The 18,163-nt window shown below is 39.1% G+C and overlaps 1 protein-coding gene across 2 annotated transcripts in view; it reads right to left on the bottom strand.

Moving 5' to 3' along the window:
- The window catches only part of CDK14 (cyclin dependent kinase 14), a 575,870-nt gene that overhangs the window by 531,154 nt on the left and 26,553 nt on the right, over window positions 1–18,163 (bottom strand). Inside the window, exon 1 of one of the 2 annotated variants that reach the window (XM_007195799.3) lies at window positions 15,447–15,511. The exons of the other annotated variant lie outside the window; for it this stretch is intronic. The gene's annotated coding sequence lies outside the window, so the exon portion shown is untranslated. Of the gene's footprint in view, window positions 1–15,446; window positions 15,512–18,163 lie in introns of those variants that run through there. 2 annotated transcript variants of the gene reach the window in all.

Below are 18,163 nucleotides of genomic sequence, written 5' to 3'. Positions count from 1 at the left end.
CTGTAGCGACCACAGGAGAAACGCTGACAGGAGCTGAAAACAGCAAAGCCCTTTCTCCCCCTTGCTCCTACATTTCAGTCTTCTGCCAGTGCCTCCTACTGCCAGAAACCAACAGGAATCTAGCTGGCAAGGGAATCTGGGAGATGGATTTCGCAGAGCCCCAGCCCCAGCCTCACAGAACAAAGCAGAAAATGGTGGGCTTGAAGCTGAAACCACAAATAAACAGCCGGCACAGTTTGATATCTACATTTTCCCTATTAGGTTTCAAGTTCCTCGACTGAAAACTCTCCAATATTGGTTTTCCAGGAACCTAACCTTGAGAACCAGTGAATGTCATGAAGCTTTTCTGACTAAAAATCAGCTGAAATATTTCACTAAAACTCCTTTCCTGTGTCAGGACTGTAAATATTTCCTATCTATTTGGGACAGAAATTTCATAGGATAGAGCATAAAGAAAGACTTATAATTGAGAACACTGGCCAAATAAAACAATTTCTTCTGACAAAGGAAAATTCTTAATAGACTCCTAGCATTTCCAAAATCTGTTTAAATGCATGTCTCCTAATTCTCCTACACAAAGAGTTGGCCTCTGTATCGGGATGAGATTTGGGGGCCCTGAGAGGAACAAGTGTATTTGCTTTGCAGGTTAGAGAGATGTGAATCTTTGGGGCCCAGCAGGTGAGTAGTCACTCTCCGAGAAAGCTTCCAGTGACCCCGGTCTCCTAGAGCTCACACTTGCGGAGGCCCCTGCCATACTAAATAGGGCTGACCTGTGTAACCACAAGGATATTACAGAAACAACCATGTGTGATTCCCGCCGAGTCAGAAGATGCTGTAGCTTCCATCTTGCATTCTCTCTGATAACTCACTCTGGAAGAAGCCAGCCACCAGAATGTGAGAACCTTCTCTGTAGCTCTACAGAGACATTTAAGTGGCAAGGAACTGAGGCTTTCTGCCAACAGCCATGGTACAAGCACACCCTCCAGGCCCAATCGAGCCTTCAGATGACTACAGTTCCAACAGCTTGACTACAACCTCTGAAACACCCAGAGCCAGCACCACCCAGCTAGGTTGATTGCAAATTCCTGACCCCCAGAAACTCTGTGAGATAACAGATGTTTATTGTTGTTTGAAGGCATTAAGATCAGAGGCAACCTATTATGGAGCAATACATGACTAACATACTCTCAAAGAGCCCTCCTTGGGACTTCCCTGGTGGTGCAGTGGTTAAGAATCCGCCTGCCAATGCAGGGGACACGGGTTCAAGCCCTGGTCTGGGAAGATCCCACATGCCACAGAGCAACTAAGCCCATGCACCACAACTACTGAGCTCACGAGCCACAACTACTGAGCTCACGAGCTGCAACTACTGAGCCCACATGCTGCAACTACTGAAGCCCATGCGCCTAGAGCCCATGCTCCACAACAAGAGAAGCCACCGCAATGAGAAGCCCGTGCACTGCAACGAAGAGTAGCCCCCACTCGCCACAACTAGAGAAAGCCCACATACAGCAATGAAGACCCAACATAGCCAAAAAATAAATAAAATTTTTTAAAAAAAAGGATCTGCCGGCCAATGAAAGGGACACGGGTTCGACCCCTGGTCCAGGAAGATCCCATATGCCACGGAGCAACTAAGCCTGTGTGCCACAACTAGTGTGCCTGCACTATAGAGCCCGCGAGCCACAACTACTGAGCCTGCATGCTGCAACTACTGAAGCCCATGTGCCTATAGCCCATGCTCTGCAACAAGAGAAGCCACCGCGGTGAGAAGGCCGGGCACCGCAATGAAGAGTAGCCCTCGCTTGCTGAAACTAGAGAAAGCCCGCGCGCAGCAACGAAGACCCAACGCAGCCAAAAAATAATAATAAATAAATAAAAATTTTTAAAAGAAGAGCTCTCCTTAGTCATATTCTCTCATTCCTTAGTCAAGTGGACAAGATTCGTTTCACATGCGTTGCTCCTGGTCCCCTGATTGGGCCTGAAAGCATCTTCTAGTTTCATTAATGTGGTTTATTTAAAGAGTCCAGCTGCTCCCATCCTCTACACTACTCTTTTAACATATCTTGAATTTTCTGTCAACTAAGCCAACAGAGGAATTAGATGACCATGAGGTTTTAAGCCCCTTTAATACTGGAAGCATTCAACCAGATGATCAAAGGTTATAAAGTACTTCCTATACCAACTGGAAGGTGGGACTAGATGACCGGCAAGGTTTCTAATCACACTAAGAAGGTTCTAAGACACAAGTCTCTGGGTGTGTCTCCCAAAACTGTGCAGTAATTCTTATCAGGTATAACTAAGTACTGAAAGTAGCCTGGAGTTCACAGGAAAAAAAAAACAGAATTAAAATGGCTTATAAACTTAAAAAGAAAAGATGCTCAGACTAACTAATAATTAAAGTAATGCAAATGTAAAAGAACTAGTAAAGCATTAATTTACATGTGCCAGATTGGAAAAATCTGCAAGTTTCAGAGAAGACATCAGGGCAAAGTGTAGAGAAACAGACATGGCAGGGGGTGGGTGAATCAGTGCAAGCTCTTTGAAAGGCAATCTGGGCAATATTAAAATTTCAATTCCCCTTAGCCTGAGTGACTCCGCACTTTCAGTTGAAATTATCTATTCTCCTGTGTGTAAGGACAAAATTCTATAAATGATGTAAATGGTCACCAACTTTAAAAATGGGTAAATAAATTTTAGTGCAACTATGCAATGAATAGCATGCAACCTATGAACAGAATGAGTTGTATCTATATATGGGCTGATATGAAACATTCTCAAGATATATTGTTAGAAAGAAAAACAAGATACGTCTTAGTATAAAACTTCTGCAAGGAGTTTTTAAAATGCCGTTCATAGTTGCCACTAGGAAGGGGTACTAGGGACTTGGGAGAAGGAAACCTCTTTGCTGTATGCTCATTTGTACTGCATGAGTACACTCTATTTTTAATTTCTTTAAAGTGGGGGGGGGGGAAGCTTAATGCAGAAAAAAAGAACAAGAGAAAAAAATACAGGGTTAAGTTATAGCTACTTTCCAAGTAATTTAAAAGGCAGTCCATCAAAGTAGCCAGGGTCTGGCTTTGGGCTTAAGACACTCACATGCACATTCAACCGTTAAAAATCATCTCAGAGAAGAAAGGTCCTTCGCACTATCAGCGTGCCTCTCACTAATTGGAGAATGAGAGCTCTCTGGCCATCAGAATGCAAACCACTAACTCAGTGACTGGTGGGATCCATGAGATGAACATCTTCCTGCCCTAAGCTTCGTAAATCATGAAATGTGATAAAATTGCCTTTCTTTGAATGTTTAGGCAAAGAGTGGCAAGGTGAAAGAAATAAAAAGGAGTCAGCATTCATTTTACTGACTGGTGGGAGTCATCCAGAGCACACAACTGCTGTTAAAAAGCTGGCTGCCCCCGCCAACTGCCTCTACCCATAAATGTCAGCCATGATTTTCTTCTCCATTGACCAAACCCTTCCTGAGACTCAGTGAGCACTTCTCAGATCAGTGATCTGCTTAAAAGAAGTCTAGTAACTGGCGGTTAATTATTCTCAGGGTGTGTGACACAGAAGGGAAACTGCATTCAAAAAGAACATTCTTTTTCTTTTTGGGTCAATACGTAAAAGATGAGACCTTCGTGTCTTAGAATGGGCTTGTATTTGCTAACAGGTGAGGCACTTTTGTTCATCTCGTGACAAATAAACTGTAACTGTCTAAAAACATTCATTTAAAAAAATAAAAACATTCATTTAAATGTTATCAAATATGACCTATGTTATGACCTATTTAAAAAGGAGGAAAATACCCAGAGTTTCCTAAAAACTTATTTAAGCAATGCTATCGTGCGACTAGACTGAACCCTCCCAAAAACAACTTTACCAAGGCCTTCACCCAGATGTTCAGATTCTTTTTCAATTCAAACCTGACAAATGTCTAGAATTTTAAAATCTCCTTTTGAGTTACAGAAAAAGAGGGGGGAAAGGTGTAGAACCAGTTTTAACCAGTCTCTCTGGAGATTTTTAATCATTTTAAGGTTTAAAGAAAAATCATTCTTTTAATAATTAGAAATAAGTTTTTTTTGTTTGTTTGTTTGTTTGTTTTTTAGAAATAAGTTTTAGTTGTAGATGTTAAACTGTCAACCAAGCATAGGCCCAAAGTTAGTTTCTATAATCAAAACACTAATCCCTGAACTGAAGACTTATTTATCCAGAAAAGGCCAAGTGCCCAAAGTCGTAATAAGTAGAGAACCTTCCAACTATAATAATTTGTCGATATGTATATAAACATGTTAAAAAGGACACATGTAACCCCTAATCACCACATCTCTGTACAATGTAAATTCCATAAGATCGGGACCCTCGTCCTTTCCTACAAAATGCCTAGCCCATGCAGGTGCTCACTAAAATCAAAGGAGCTTATTTTTATAAAGGTATCTACTTTCTTTTCTTAGAATTAAGATCTCGAAAGTTCATAACTATGTACCTTGTGGGTTTTGCCTAATCTTTATGCAAAAATAAAAGCTAAATTCAACTGAATTTTTCAAAGTAACATGAACTTTTAGTCTCATTATATGTTTAAATTCAGTAAGTTGTAATGTGTCCATGATCATCATTTAGGTACATTAGAAATTAAACAGGCCTTTGGTGACCACTGCAGGAATCTGATGACCACTCTGGGCTGCACTGCCCAAATGGGTGCCCATAGAATGTTCCTACACATTGAGTCACTGGGGGTGCCCCTAGGAAGTGATCTAAGAGACATGAGGGTAAGGTTAAAACCAGTTTCCTCACTGAAGAATTTCTCAGAAATTTGAACATTAAATGTGCATCCATCAAGCAGAGGAGGTAAGTTTCCCAAGATTTGAACAGGAAACACTTTGTAATCTATGTGTGGTTATTGTTGGGTCTTTTTTCCCCTTAACATATATAAATGAATTATAGAGCTGTCTCCTCAAATTGGACATAAGCTCAACAGGGATCCACAGATTCCCTTCCCAGCACTGAGACCTGAGACAAGTTATTTAGTCATCAGATTCCCCACCTGTAAAATGGAAATAAAGATATGACTTAACTCATACTTTGCTGTAAGGAAATCAAAAACTAAAATATATTAATCAATCAATAATTGTTTTGACTATTATCATCATTCCTGTTTTAGACTGCTTGGACTGCCATAAGAAAATACCAAAGACTGGGTGGCCTAAACAACAGAAATTTATTGTCTCAGAGTTCTGGAGGCTGGAAAGTCCAAGACCAAGATCCGGCAGGGTTCAGTTTCTGGTGAGGGCTCCCTTCCTGGCTTGTACCTTCTCACTGTGTCCTCACATGGTAGAGAAAACAAGCTCTCTGGCGTCTCTATAAGGACACCAATCCTACAAGATCAAGGCCTACCCTTATGCCCTCATTTAACCTTAATTACTTCCATAAAGGCTCCATCTCCAAATACAGTCACATTGGAGGTAAGGCTTCAGTTTAGGAATTTAGGGAGGACACAATTCAATCCATAGCAATTCCCCTTCCATTTGATTTCTATTCTTTCACTCCTTAGTATCTACTACATTGTTGAAAGAATAAACATCTCAGGCTGTTGAGACGTGAACAAGTTTGTCCCTTTACTGTTGCCACAGATCCATAGAGAGTAAGGTTGTTGGTTTGACTCTCTGGGTCAAATAAATGAAGCCACTCGACCTTGAGAAGACAGAAGAAAAAAGAGAGAGAGAGAGAAAGTATCCTCTGGCTTCCTGACTCAGCCATCAGAAGAATATCAGGCTGTACAGCAAAGTGATTCAGTTATACATTAAATCAACTATACACCAATAAAATTAAAAATTTTTTTTAAAAAAGAAGAGTATCAGGCTGTTTATCATTAAGGGATCAGACATGGAAAGAGTTGGGTGTGGGAAACATGGGCTCTACATACATTTTACAACTCTCCTCATCACCTAGCGGGGAAACCACTTTCAGAAACAAGATTTTGCTGCTGTTGCAGCTGCTGGATCAGCCAAATCCATAATTTTATGAATTAAGAAATTTCCACATGGTGCACATCAAAACAAGTAATAATCCTATGTGACGAGAATGTAAAAATGAAAAGCAACTAAAATTAAAAGTCAAAGAACAGACTAAAATAAAATGTTTGTCTTAAGCGTGACAATAACTAACACTAATATTAACATTTGAAAGGAATACAAAGAATGGAAGCATATTAAAAACAAAAACAACTGCATGTACTAATGAACAAATAGGAAACACCAAGGAGCCAACAACTCTTCAGCCAGAGGGAACCTCTGGGAACTCCTTGTCGGCATCACAGTGTTTGATGGCTGTGTCTATAATTCACACTCTCCTTAGGATGCCCTCCCTTTTGCCCCTGATCCTTCCTCCAGGCAAAGACTGGTTCATCTTTCAAGCTGCACATATGTATAACCTCACTCCTATACTGGCCACATCCCCCAGGTTCCTCCTCAAACACCTTTTTATACTTTAATTGAATCACTCATTTTACCTACTGTAATTAATTATCTCCTCATGAGATGTGGAATGTTTTCGAGTGCACGGGCTAAATAAGTCTTTCTCATCTTTGTACCTCCAGTATCTGGCACGAGGCCTGACAGAGAGTGGGTATTCAGTAAATGTTCATTGAATAAATAAAAATGCCCATCTGGGAATTCCCAGGCAATCCAGTGGTAAAGACTCTGTGCTTCCAATGCAGGGGGCGTGGGTTCAATCCCTGGTGGGGAACTAAGATCCCACATGCTGCGCCGCGTGGCCCAATAAATAAATAAATAGAACTAATTTTAGGGACCTCTCTGGTGGCGCAGTGGTTAAGTATCTGCCTGTCAATGCAGGGGACACAGGTTCGATCCCTGGTCCGGGAAGATACCACATGCCGCAGAGCAACTAAGCCCATGGGCCACAACTACTGAGCCCGCATGCCACAACTACTGAAGCCTGCGTGCATAGAGCCCATGCTCCACAGCAGGAGAAGCCACCACAATGAGAGCCCACGCACTGCAACGAAGAGTAGCCCCTGCTCACCGCAACTAGAGAAAGCCCGCACACAGCAATGAAGACCCAACGCAGCCAAAAATGAATAATTTTTTTTAAATAATTAATTTTAAAAATAAAAATGCCCATCATTCATGAGGTAACCACAGGAAACAAACCCAAGTTTAAAAACAATTTATTTAGTCAAAGAAATACAATTTAAAGCAACTTTGACTATGGTAGGGGACACTGTACTTAACAAAACAGTAAAATTTTATTTTAAATGTTAAAAATTGTTCAACCCTTCAGAAAAATAACATGGCACTACTTATTTAAAGTCTCAGCAATCTGTTCATTCCTGAGAGTCAGCTAGAATTTTATCCAAGGGAAACAGCCAACAGGGAAAAAAAAAAGAAACTCGTGCAGAAATTTTCATTATTTAAAATATTAAAATATGAGAAAATCCTTACATAGGAGGAGAATGAGCAAAGTATCCTTCATCAACTCAATGAAATATTATGCAACAAAAAAACTGATAATTTAAGACTGCAGATATATGGGGCTTTTTCTTTTCAGTGTCTAAGGTTACATCTGGAACAGTTCACCATAAATTTATGTAAAGGATACAAAGTATGTCATTTCTGGCATACTGCAACCATTGACATTTTTAAAATAGAACTATTACATTATTGTTTAAGCAGCTCTATTGAGTTATAATTCACATGCCATACAAATTACTAATTTAAAATATACAACTCCAAATATATTCACAAAGTTGTGCAAACATCAACATAATAAATTTTAGAACATTTTCATTGCCTTAAAAACAAACCCCACACTCCCTAGCTGTCAGCCCCCAATCCTCCCATCACTCTCCTACCCAGCCCTAGGCAACCATTAATCTACTTCCTGTATCTACAGGTTTACCTATTTTGGAAATTTTGTATAAGTGGAAACATACAATATGTAGTCCTTTGTGACTGGCTTCTTTCTTTTAGCATAATGTTATCAAAGTTCATTCATGTTTTAGCATCTATCAGTACTTCACTTCTTTTTATTAACAAATAACATTCCATTGTACAGATATAGCACTTTTTATTTATCCAATCAGTTGACAGACATTTGGATTGTCCTCATTTCTTAGCTATTATGAACAATGCTGCTGTGAACATTTGTATAGATGTTTGTGTGTGGACATGTTTTCATTTCTTTTGAGTATATACTGAGGAGTGGAATTACTGGACCATACCATAACTTTATGTTTAACAATTTGAGGAACTACAGACTGTTTTCAAAAGCAGCTGAATCACACGTCTTCGCCAACACTTGTAATTATCTGTAGTTTTTATTCTAGTCATCCTAGTAGGTGTAAGGTGGAATCTCACTGCGATTTTTACTTGCAATTCTCTGATAGCTAATGATGTTGAGCATCTTTTTATATGTTTATTGACCATTTGTATATCTCCTTTGGAGAAATGTCTACTCAGATCCTTTGACAATTTTTAATATGATTATTTGTCTTTTTATCATTGAGTTGTAATAGTTCTTTATATATTCTGGATACTCGCCCCTTATCAGACATATGATGTGCAAAAACTTTCTCCCATTCTCTGGGCTGCCTAAATATCATGGAGATTTCATTCCCACCATAATCCATATAAAACATACATGAATAAGGACTAGGAAAATTTACATCATACCCTTTTCTCTTTGAAACGATATTTCATTCCTCTTTTCCCTCAGAATTTCATCCTAACATATTTATGCTTGAAAGTCTTCTGATTTATTAATTCTCTATTGTACTTCACTGCAACAAAGAGTTTCATACATACATTAAAATTTTTAAATGCCTTTGATCTCCTGTGACCACAAAACTCTAAGCTTTAATGTTTTTCTTCTGGATTCAATTATTTTTATATTTTTTGTGTTTTTATTATAATTACTTATAATTATTGTATAATTATTAATAGGACACAGTAAGCATAATATTTACCACGATAAATACTTATTAAATATAAGGAATAAATTTCATTGGTAATGCATGGTTTAATAAGGTGAAGGGGGTTGGGGAAAATTAAGAGGCATTAAGATTCACCTGACATCAAAACTATGAACTGGTCCTTTGTTTGATGATCAGGGCTTTGAAAATCTTAGATCAATATGCCAATAGTAAGATTAGAGATGGAGGAGAGTGCTTTTTGTAAAATAGGAGAAGGCTATAGTAGAAGAAAAGGTGGGAAAAAAGATTCTGCATCATGCCCAGACCATGGGTGTGTTTTCAGGGAGAGGAGTTTCCCGAAAGAATACATCAGAAGTTAAGGATCTGGAAAGAGATTCCCTGGATAGTTTTATCCAGGCCTCCATACCTCTTGGAAAGTCTTTTCGTAAGTGTACATGTTACCCAGTTGGGAGACAGCTGCAATCAGAGGGTCTTGTGCTCCTTCGGATGATTATGCATAATAAATACTTATTATATTACACAAAGTGTCTCTTTGCTAACACCTCTTTCTATACAGGACAGAAGTGGTACCTTAGGTGGAGAACGCAGCTTCCTTTCTCCAGTATTTCTTAATAAAATACGATGGGTCAAAGCAGGCAAGATAATTCAACTAATCAAGAAGGTTTGTGTTAAGCAGTTGGTAAGAAAAGATCCAAATGCTGATTAATTTTATGTAATTTTCTATCTTTTACTCTAAAGTTTGATGGCTTCAAATCAGTTGCTACACTAGACAGCAACATATAGTAAGTCTAAAATAGCTACTTTTAAAATCAGGCTTAAGCTTGACAAGAGCTTATGAGTGGATTAATATTGCTTACACTCGTCTAAACGTCACTTTGACAAACTACACGTTTGTCTTGATGACATCTCCCCCAGGCGTATGGTGCTTCCATTAACTCTGGTGTTATCTTTGCAGCAGGAGAATATGCCTAATTGTTTTCAGAATATTCATAATTTACAAGGCCTCTCGTTGGTCATGATTCATAATTGCTTATAATACTGAGGGGAAAGATCCCTGCACAGATGCTATCCAGTGTGGGGTTTTTTTTTTTTTAACTATTATTAATTTCAAAGAACAAACTGTTCTCTTTGAGGCAAACATTTAACAGTTATGATCCAAATTTTAGATGAAAATGTTACCTTATAAAGTGTAACACAAAAAAGATGTTAGGCTGAACTTTATCATGGCAACCTTGGGCAACTGAGAGAAACTGCAAATATGAAGTCAAAGAAGAATATAAATTCATGATTGGAATTTAACAATTTAATTCAAAACAATTCCATTCAACAAGTATTTATTAATAACTCTCCTTGCATAATACTCTATTATAAACATACGCAAGACAAACACACTTCAGCCCTTGATTCTATCACCTAACTGGCAACATGAAATACACAAAGAATCTGAGGATTATAAGGGGATGTGTGATCCAAATTTCCATCCCCAAACTTAGGTCATCATAATTCAGAACTACCCTCTGGGGAACGGATGACTTATAAAATCAGTTCCACGGTCATATTCCTCCCCATCCACCTTTCCTGCAGCGACACAAAAATTCAAACAAATCAATACAAATCTTGCCAAATAGACAATCTTTCATGAGATTAATTAAAGTAACTTTGGAAAACTGCTTGTCACACACAAGACCACAGAAAATGAGGATCTCGAGATCCTCTTTATAATTAACAAAGATTTTTAAATCTACAAGTTTACAGATGCTTTAAAAGGGAATGAAATGATTATCAACTTTTTTTTTTTTTGGCCACACCACGTGGCTTGCAGGATCTTAGTTCCCCGACCAGGGATCGAACCCGGGCCCCTGCCGGTGGAAGCTCGGAGTCCTAACCAGTGGACCGCCATGGAATTCCCATTATCAAATTTTTTAATCCCCTGGAAAAATATAAATAAATAAATGGGACCCTCTTTATGATTGTACGTAAACAAAAGATAGCATATGTGTTATACAATTTCAGAAATGATTATTCCCAAAAACCTTAATTCATCTCTTTTTTCTAATTATTAGCACATTTTTTCTAATTAGTTGCAAATAAAAACTAGAATGAACTTATTCTTAAGATTATCAGTTAATTTTCTAAAAGACGAAATCCCAATCAAGCCTTATATGCATAGTAATCATGAAATGTTGTTCTTCATTTTTAGTGGATTCACCTTCAATGAACTTTTTCCAGTGCCAATCATCCTTGAGCCTCCTATACCTTTCTAGTTCCAATTAATGAGCAACATTCTAGCCAGACCTAAGCCTACTCGAACTATCTGTGCTTAAAGGGGTTTTCTGCTGTGGAAACTGCTGCCATCTTTCTCCAACTCAGTCCCAGAAGCCCTCCCTGGCACCAAGTGTATTGTGTGTACTCCTCCCCTCCCCCACTTTGGCCTTTGTGCCCGGTGGCCCACGCAAGCCAACCACTGAGCAAGACACACAAGCCTTCACAGACCATGAGTCTTCACGGATTCCATTGTTAATCACTCTGGAGTAGACAAACGTATAATTGTCAAAAATTCTTACAACAGTGGACCCTGGTCTAAGAATCTTAAATTCTTCCTGGAAAGCTAAAACATATTCTACTTTTATTCACTTGACATACTTGAAATTTAATTCATAAAACTGCCTCCCTACCACCACTACCAGCACTCTCCACCCCTTTACACCTCAGCATTTTGCTAATCCCTTTCTCCAAGATGGTCTGTCTTCCCAAACAAAAAACGCAAGGGAAGCAAAACAGTGGGTCTCAGGTGGGCACTCTGCCTTTCTAAGGAGCTCCAGGCAAGAAGTCACCAAGTAAGCGAGGGCATTTTACCACATGTTCAGTCATTCACAAATCATATACCACAACTTGTATGATGCAGAGCATCTAGTGAATTCAGAGATGTTAAATGAGCAGCTTGGAGAAATAAGCCAAAGCCAGAATGTAAGAATCCTTGATTCCATGATGTTCCCATAAGAACAGGGATTTTTGACCCTACCAGACCAGAGCCACCTTTTGAGAGCAACCTTTGGAATCCATAGACACAGTACACACAGAGAAAGAGAGAAAACTGTAGTATAAAGGCAAATAAAGAGGAGTAGTTTTTACCATCTTTCGTATGTGTAAATTATGTGCATACATATTTTAAGATGCAAATAGCATGGCTACACTAAATGATTTAATGATGTAGGATGCTTGCAACTATCTTTAATGAGTAAATTTGAATTTAAAAGAAGTAAAATTCATTCACCGGACTGTTCAACACTTTTTATTGGATATCTTAAAATAAAGGCAAAGTGTGTGTGGGGGGGGAGTGTATTCATAATCATTATATTGCTCACAATGTGTACTGGTACAATTCAAACACCACAAGCAGCACTCCTACAGGTGAAGGGATTTGCCAAAATGGTGGACACGTCTTTGAAAAGTTACCAATAAATCAAAGTACAACTTTTGAAGTATTCAGCAGTTACATTTCTGAAAATTTCAGAATACATTAAAACTGGGTCAAAAAAATTTGTTGTATGTTAAATGGGGTTAGGTTTTTGGCTCAGATAATTATAGACAGATATTTCACCAACCGAACCTCCAATAGGGATATTCTAAGATTTTGCAGGATGCACAGGATAAGCTTTCACTTGTTTGGTATTGTTCTGTATACTACAGAATGTCTAGCACCTCTGGTCCTCCACACACCAAACACCAATAGCGCACTCCATTCTTTTGGACAACTGAAGTCAGTTCTCACCAATTTCCAAAACACTACTTGAGGAAGCAGTACCCCTCCCACTGAGACCCAGTGAATAAAGCTGTTCGAAAAGTACTGGCTGGGGACTAACAGGCACCAGATCCAGTGCGAGGCACTAGGGACAAAGTGGTGAAAAGAACAGAGCTTAGAGCATAGTGGAGAAAGTGACATTAAACAACATCCAAGGGCTTCCCTGGTGGCGCAGTGGTTAAGAATCCACCTGCCAATGCAGGGGACACGGGTTCGAGCCCTGGTCCAGGAAGATCCCACATGCCGCGGAGCAACTAAGCCCGTGCACCACAACTACTAAGCCTGTGTTCTAGAGCCCATGAGCCACAACTACTGAGCCCGTGTGCCACAATTACTGAAGCCCACAAGCCTAGAGCCCATGCTCCGCAACAAGAGAAGCCACCACAATGAGAACCCCGCGCACGGCAACAAAGAGTAGCCCCCGCTCGCCACAGCTAGAGAAAGCCCGCGCACAGCAATGAAGGCCCAATGCAGCCAAAAATAAAATTAATTAATTAATTAATTAAATTTATTTTTTTTAAAAACCCAAGTAATTATGTCAATACAAAACATTCTAAGTACTATGAAAGAAAATTAATAAACTAATAATTTAGATGGTGGGGTGGCATCTGACTTTAGAAGTTTGTGGATCAGTGGAAGTATTCTATTAACTTGGAGACATAAATAGGGTTGTCAGCTTTTTGATTTTGCCATGAAAGATCATTTTTTTAAAAAATAAGAACTACCATTTACAATCACTGTGGTAATAAGAAGGCAGGAAAATTATTTCTGAATTTTAAAAAAGTGGATAAAACAAGAACACTTTTAGTGTAGTGGAAAGCCTCACTCACTACATTATTATTTTTCTCTTTTTGTTGCAGGCTAATAAAAACTTATCAAAGATTGGCATTTTGTGACCAGAGCACAAAATCCTTGCTGCTCCAAGTGTGGTCTGTGGACCAGCAACATCAGCATCGCCAGAAAATTTTTGAGAAACGCAAAACCTCAGGCCCCACCTCAGACCTACTGCATCAAAATCTGTTAACAAGACCCCCAGGTGATTCACATCCACATTAAAGTTTGAGAAACACTGTCCTAGAATAGATACTGCCCCTGCAATGGCTGAAAATCAGCCATACCCATCTACATGGAAGATTCAAAAATGATCTTTAACACTCAAGAACCATTTTTCTCAAAGAAGGTAACTGAAGGATCCTGGAAAAATGAGGGCACAGGATGAAATATAAAGCAGATGAGCTGGCATCCTAAGGATCAAACATCTTTCACCTTTTAAACCTGATGACCTTGAAAAGTAGTGGGGGGCATGGTCAATCACAAACAACATTCACAGCTTTGCAGTAGACTTCAGTAGCATGAAACAGAGTTCCCCAGCTTCTGTGCAAGAGAGCGCATCCGGGGAGTGTGCTAAATGCTGAGTCTTGTTAGGACTGCTAAGTCTTGCCATAAGACAAAGCAATTTTTATCACTAGCCGTCAACAAGTCAACCAGCTGTTTAGGTAGGTTGACACATGCTACATTTTAATTCATGTCTTAGGATATTTTATCCCACAACTGGTTTTTCTAACAAAGAAAATCTCTCTAGATACATGTTAATTACTGGCAAAGACATGAGGCACAGACTCATGCCTCTTTTCTAAGCCACTTGGTTGGAAAAATAATTGCCAGTACAGTGCAGTGCTTTTTCAAGACAAAAGAAGAGTTTAAGTATAGATCTCTGCTAACCAATAGGGTAGCTGCTAGTCACATATGGCTACTAACCACCTGAAATGTGGCTAGTCCAAACTGAAACATGCTGCAAGTATAAAATACATAAGTGGATTTTTAAAACTTACTCCCCAAAAAAGTTAAACAACACAATAATAATTTTTATACTGATTACATGTCCAAATTATAATACTTTAATATATTGGGTTAAATAACATATAAAATTAAAGTTACCTATTCCTTTTACATTTTTAATGTGACTACTAAAAATTTTTCATTTCCTAGTAAATTTTAATGTGGCTTGCATTATAGTTCCACTGGACAGTACAGGTCTAGAAGCACATGAGATTTACACATGCATTGACCTTAAGTTTAAAAAAAGTATGGAGATAACTGCAGAAAACATGTATTTAGGAGGCAGCCAAATTTAAAAGGGGACAGAAAGTGTTCAGCAGATCTTTTTATTTTAACAACTGCTGAGCAAGAGAGCCCTTTCTGAAATGCGGGAGGCGGGGGGCGGGGGGTGGTCCCGGGACTTACATCCAAAGAAGAGAGAAATAAAAATAATATTTAATAAAAATAAAGTATTAATATTTAATAAAAATAGAGAAAGGGGAGGAGTTGATACAAACTGAAGCGCAATCCCAGTGATGATGAGTTCTCTCAGAGTCTAGGAATGCAGAGGAGTGGAAAAGATAAACAAATTCCATTGACAAGAGCCAATAATTTCCTGGCCTGAGTCACTCAAATCACTAAACTTTCCCACCCCTACATGGGGAAGGTAAAACCACAATCTCAATACTTGAGTCAGATCAAGAAAGGTGCTACATGTGGCGCATAGCCAGGGGCTGACCATGTTGGTTTGCAGAGATGACACTATAAATGGAAGTGAACTCACACTTCTTCTGTTGTACAAAGAAAAACAGAAAAACTTCCATGAGCTTAAAAAGTAGATTCAAAACTTAGTTTTTTTAACACGAAGACCTTACATACCTGCGATAAAACAGCATCCCCAACAACTGGAAAATGGTGCTGGGTCGGTTAGTTCAGGGACGAGGCTACGAATATGAAACAAGCAAAGGAGCTGAAACCATCTCCAATCTGGGCAGATTCCTCTCATTCCTGTCTCGGGAACAATCCCATCACTTAGGAAATCTGGATCTCTGCCAACATGCTGCTTGTGCAGTCGGCTGGGGGATGGGGGAGGCGGGTGGAAATGTCTGGGCAGCTGGCTTTTATCACAAAGCCTTCTCTCTTCGAAAGGCTTACAATGAATTTCCTAGACATGATATAACACAATATTTTAAGGGTTTAGTAGTACAAAAATATCACATTAAAAAAAATATGTGTCCAAGGTATAAGAGGCCAATAACTACATAAACGGAGTCTGATGCAAATATTAAAACACCATATTCCAGCGGTTTTTAAATTCCTTTCATTAGGCTTAACCTCAACACATCTATATGGGGGAAAAAGAAACTCACATATTGAGAGCTTAATAGAGGCACCAAGTACTTCCCTACCTTATCCCACTTAAGAATGACTAACTTCTGATAGGAAATTTACTGCGAGCCATTCATGTATTGAAACTCATGTGACCCTAACAACCCTGTGAGGTAGGTATTATTAGTATCCCCCTGTTTCAAGATACATGGAGAGGTTAAGTATCACACAACCAAGAGGTGTTGGAGCCTGGACAGGACTGCAGGTTTATGACATCAGGCAGCTGGGCACCAGCACCCTGAATTCTCAGCTAACACATGAAATTGCCGCACAGCCTTCACTCTCAGATGAGGAGACTGAGGCTGAGAGATTAGGAGACATCTGTTCATCGTAACAAAGGGACTGCATGGGGGAGCACGGACTCGAATCCATATCTAACGCTGAATTCTTCTCATAAGCAGCTTCCTATTTTCACCAAACCTTTGCCCCAGCTTGCAATACTGTCAGAAGTCATTTATCCCTATTCCCCAAGGGAGGGTTGCGAGCCACGTCGTCTCCCTTCTCTTCTCTTAGCCAAACTGCCAATATTCCTACTATAGTATGAGCTTTTGGCCCTTGAGGCATCTGAAAAATACAAAATAGGATTTATGCTCTTCACAGCTATGTACAATTAAGTATTCAGGTCTATAAATCTGTCATAGAATATGGAAAATCAAATGCATTTGTCTGGAGAAATTAGTGGGTGATTCATATTATTTCTCATTAATATATTATAATATTCAGGAAGTTAAGTACCATTTTGAAATCCACATTATTAGAGCTTTTAGGTCACACACCTTGCCTGATTTGATCCTAAATGCAATGTCCTTAAATCCTGACTTTCTTGGGTGAAGCAGAATAATGGGGTCAAGTTAGGAGGACAGGAAACTTTGGTTCCAGACCCAGCTCCACTGTAAGAATAGAAAATTGTGGCTTGGGGCACAGCACTCACCTTCTTGGAAGGCAATTCCCCCCTCTACAAAACAGGGCTGAAAATATTTATCCACTACCTCACAGGGCTGTTGCAAGAACTGACTGAGATAACCTGTGAAATTGTTCTGTGAACTCTGAAGCCCTGCAAAATCTGTTATGAATATGCAGTGACGCTCTCGCCTGATGTTAGCCAGCAGGAGAAGGGGCTTCAGGACCTCTGATGATGGCAAAGAGGGAGACAGCAGTCTGTCCCTCTAATCCCACATGCCCAATAATTCACCCTCCAGGTGAAATCATCACTGCATTTTCAGGGTCAGGAGCTGTGTTCTTAAACAACAGTGAGAGATAATAAGCACTGATTTAAATAAAAGGCTTGAGAACTCCTGGAAGGCACAATCACCACTGCAACTCTCATCCAAACAAGTCTCCAAGGGATGTCTGAAGATGCTCTAGGGGAGCTTTCATTGCCAGACCCTTTGATCAAGCACGAGATGGGTGAAGATTTTAACCTTAAAATTACTTAAAAATGAATTGACATGCATAATGCTTAGGTGTCTTACTTTTTTTTTAATCCACTGAAAAAAAAACTTAAGAAAACCAAACCTAATACCTTAAAATCTAATGTTCAGAACACTTCAGATATTCCTTTTCAGATGTTTTTATTTTCCCTCCTTGTGTCACATTATCGACATGCCAGTATCCAAGCCTATTACCAAACTTGCCAAAGAGATGCATATATGGAGAATAGCCCTTTTTAAAAAAGGCGCAAAATAGCTAAAGATCTTCAAATTCAACTACAGTAACAGCTGCCCCTCTCTTAAAATAAAGGATGCCTAATTATTGGTATTCATGTGGTCAGACTATACCCTCAGAAGACACAGAGCCACCCTTTCAGATCACAACAGAAATCCTTTTAAGCCATTTGACATCTTGCACAGTACAGTTTTAGACCTGCACATATGTCTCAGTTAAGGGCAGAAAATTCACATGATTACAAACCCTAGAAAAAAAAAAATTTAAGACAAAGAGGCCAAAATTTTTTAAAGAAATACATAAAAGAAACAGAATTTTTAAAAATTATAGTACAAGGAAGCCAGTGCACTGACGAATGGCACATTACTACGTTAATGATGGAAACTATGAATATTCATTGCGCAATAGTCATAAATAGAATGAAGGGATACCAGAGAGTGCAGATGGGGCAAAACCTCAGAAAGCTTTTAAAAGAAAAAAAAGAAGAAAGAAGGAAAGAAAACACATACAGCCTTAGACAATACTATTTAAGTAAGGGTCCC

Source organism: Balaenoptera acutorostrata, chromosome 7 (assembly GCF_949987535.1).
Source record: "Balaenoptera acutorostrata chromosome 7, mBalAcu1.1, whole genome shotgun sequence".
In the NCBI taxonomy this organism is placed as follows: domain Eukaryota; kingdom Metazoa; phylum Chordata; class Mammalia; order Artiodactyla; family Balaenopteridae; genus Balaenoptera; species Balaenoptera acutorostrata.
This window is presented reverse-complemented; position numbering and strand designations above follow the sequence as displayed.